General features: G+C 44.1%; 1 pseudogene; it reads right to left on the minus strand.

Annotated features, from left to right (window-relative positions):
- Nucleotides 1-1,832: 1,832 nt before the first annotated feature.
- LOC120858504 lies at nucleotides 1,833-2,353 on the minus strand (annotated as a pseudogene).
- Between the last annotated feature and the right edge of the window lie 1,388 nt (nucleotides 2,354-3,741).

Here is a 3,741-nt window from a genome sequence, read left to right on the forward strand (position 1 = left end):
CAGGCAAGAATACTGGAGTGTGTTGCCATTTTCTTCTCCAGGGGATCTTCCCGACCCAGGGGCTGAATCCACATCTCCTGCTTTGGGAGGCAGAGTCTTTACTACTGAGCCACCTGTAGAAGCCCAACTTTATGTATATAGCCTCATGTTTATCTTTGCTTGAAAACTCCTGGACTTTATTCTTCATGAGTTATGTGACCTTCAGCTTACACCCCTTTAGAGCATATTAAACTTTTGTCCTGGAACTTGTTTATTTTGAAGCAGAAACTGTTAAGATGAGAGTCATTTATTGGTGCAAAAAATCCTCCTGTCCAACACGAACTTTTCATGATTCTTCTCTGTGGGCTCCACACTCCATAGCAGATCCTACTCATTTTTCAAAAAATATTTTGGCCTCACCCCAGAGCACGTGCATGCACGTGTGCTCAGTTGCTTGTCATGTCCAACTCTTTGCGACCCCATGGACTACAGCCCGCCAGGCTCCTCTGTCCATGGGCTTCTCCAGTCAAGAATACTACAGTGGGTTGCCATGCCTCCTGCAGGGCATCTTCCTGACCCAGGGATCGAACCCACACATCCTGTGTCTCCAGCATTGCAGGCAGATTCTTTACCCCTAAGCCACCTGGGAAGCCTCACCACAGGGCATATGGGATCTTAATTCACCAACCAGGAATGGAACCCACTGTGGCCCCTGCATTGGAAGCACAGAGTCTTAACCACCGGACCATGAGCAAAGTCCCAGCAGCTCCATATTCTTACTTATGTAGTCATCTCTAGTATCCCATACATCACCTGGATCCCATACATCACCTGAATCCCATACATCAAGGATGACTCAGGGATAACCATGCAGATAAGGCAAAAACAACTCAGGGGAGGGATGAGCCAGCAAGCCAATTTCCTTGAAAAAAAAAATTGTCATTTGAACCTTAGGAGACTCAGTGGCCCAACCCAACAGCTGGGTGGATGGGAAAGTGGTCAAAGGTAATGGAAGTAAAATCTATTTCAGTGGCCCGGGAAATAGATAATGATGTTTTGGACTAAGAGGTAATGTTGAGACATGATTGATTTAGGAATACACTATATTTTGAAAGTAGAATCAACAGGATTTGGGTGTAGAGTATGAGGTAAAGAAAAAGGTCAGGTCTGATCCCTGTGGAACTGTGTATAAGCCCCTCTGTCCTTGACTTTTGAAGTAAAACGCTGACTCAAGAGTTAATGATTGGGAAATGTGAAGATATAGAAACAAAGAAGAGCTGTTGGGCTAGGGAACTGGTAACAATTTAGACGATAATTCTGCCATATCACGGAATCATCATATTCCCAGTTCCCTGAAAGACAGACAAAGGCCTGACACACATTCCTAAGTTGATTTTATGGGAGGCAGACCACCCTCTCTACCCTCCACTCAGATGAAAACTGCTGACCACAAGAATACAGACCCTACACCGGTTGAAACCAGAAGATGGATGATGCTTGAAACTTCACCTTGATGTCAATCAGTCCAAGAGCTGATCACGCTCTGCTCCTTGAACACTATAAAACTCCTCACTACTCCCTCCAGGGCACTGTCTTCAGGGCATTCGCCTACTGTGGGCCCCTTTGTCTAGCAAAGCAATGGAAGCTACTCTTCTTTCTAAGTCACCCAAAACTCGGTCTCCACATTTCTATTCGGCACCACTGAACAGAGGCTGAGTTTTGGCAACACCTGTGCAGGCCACACTTACCTGGAATTTTACACCAATGAATAAAACGTGACTATCGAGACTATGACCAGCATCCATGACTCCCCACAGCACCCCATGTATAGTTTATATCTTTTATTTTTCCACATAGTGAAAACTTTTATATTTGGAATTAGCCAGCTGGACTCAGTTTAGATGATCCCAGTTTTGTTGGCAACATCCAAAGCATCATAGTCAGGAGCCAGCTGAACATATGCCTCCTTCTCTCCGTCAGGCCTGATCAGAGTTTTGACTGGAGCCATGTCAATGTCATAGAGCTTCTTCACAGCCTGTGTGATTTGGCGCTTGTTGGCCTTGACATCCACAATGGACACCAGTGTGTTGCTGTCTTCTGTTTTCTTCATGGCTGACTCAGTGGTGAGGGGGATTTTGATGATGCCATAGTGGCCAAGTTTGTTTCTCCTAGGGCGCTCTTCCAGGGATATTTGGGCTGCCTCCTGAGCCGCAGTGTTTTGGGCCACCAGAAGGTAGGTGATGTCCAGATCTTCTTTTTTTTTGTGGCTGTGGACACCTTTCAACACTGCTTTCTTGGCCTTCAAAGCCTTTGCTTTGGCTTCAGCTTTAGGAGGAGCAGAGGCTTCCTTCTTCACCTTTGGTGCCATCTTCATGAAAAGGTATACTCTATATCTTAAAAAGTAACATTTTCCTAGGACTCTTGAAAACATTCTTCTATGTCTCATTTGTTAAGACAGCCCTGTAACAATGTTCAGAAACAGGTCAAGTACTTTAAACTTTGCCCTCCTGATGATGTAATGGTTTTAAACTAAATACAGATATTTTTTTCCACATGAACAGAGAATAGTGTTAAAATTTCAGATAGGACTAGTGATGAGAAAGGCAGGCTGATCAGAACAGTGTTGAAAATATGAAAAAAATTCTCATTAGTCTAGGCTATCCTGGTAGTCATGGTGCCCACAGTATTCTCTCTTTAAAACTAGGCTTTTTCACTCCCCCACACATCCCCTTCATCTGCTACCCCTTAGGGTGAATGGTGACTGCCCCAATCTCCTGATCTAGAGAAAACAATGCTTGGAGAGTGGGTCAGATGGCCAAGGCCCAGGGAGAAAGTATGTCTCTCTTGTCTTCTCTAGGTAAGATGCAATGGAAAGCTTATAGAACTGGAGACAGGCTTTCACTACAAACAATGAAAGAAGGATCAATTATTTCCTACCAGTCATCATGGAGACAGTTGGCAAAAAACTAACAACTTCACTTTTGCGCCCAGAGCCCAAGCAGAGAAAACAAAGAGTAGCCACGTGCTGACAAGCAGCAACAACCAAATGATAAGGAGCATTTGGAAGAGGGCGCTGGTGATTAAGCCGGCTCTTGGGTTTGACAACTGAAAAAAGGAGAAAAAATGTTCTTAATTTTCCAATGGGAGTGTTAAGTTTTATTTAACCATTATTCCTGGGCTTCCCTTGTGGCTCAGCTGGTAAAGAATCCGCCTGCAATGCAGGAGACCTGGGTTCAATCCCTGTGTTGGGAAGATCCCCTGGAGAAGGGAACAGTGACCCACTCCATGTTATTCTGGCCTGGAGAATCCCATGGACTGTGTAGTCCATGGGGTCACAAAGAGTTGGACACAACTGAGCAACTTTCACAACCATTATTCCCAAGAAAATACTAACACAAACTAGAGCTAGAGCCACTCTTATTCATTTAAGACACTGTGTGTTGATGGGCTTTTTATTCTGTAATATCTGATTCACTTATATGGCTGCTTTATAAGGGGGTGTGGTCAGAGCACACAACCAAGATACAAATTTTCTTTTTTGAAACAAAACTTTTTTTTTTAAGAGAAATTTTAGGTTCACAGCAAAATTGGTTGGAAGGTACTGAGATTTCCCACGATTTCCTGCTCCGACAGAGGCATGGCCTCCCCCGTTATCAACAAAAGGGGTACATTTGCTACACTAATGAACCAACACTGACACTTCATGATTATCCAAGGCCCCTGGTTTACGTTAGGGTTCACTCTTAGTGTTTTATGTTCTTT

This window comes from Oryx dammah, unplaced genomic scaffold (assembly GCF_014754425.2).
Source record: "Oryx dammah isolate SB20612 unplaced genomic scaffold, SCBI_Odam_1.1 HiC_scaffold_29, whole genome shotgun sequence".
NCBI lineage: Eukaryota > Metazoa > Chordata > Mammalia > Artiodactyla > Bovidae > Oryx > Oryx dammah.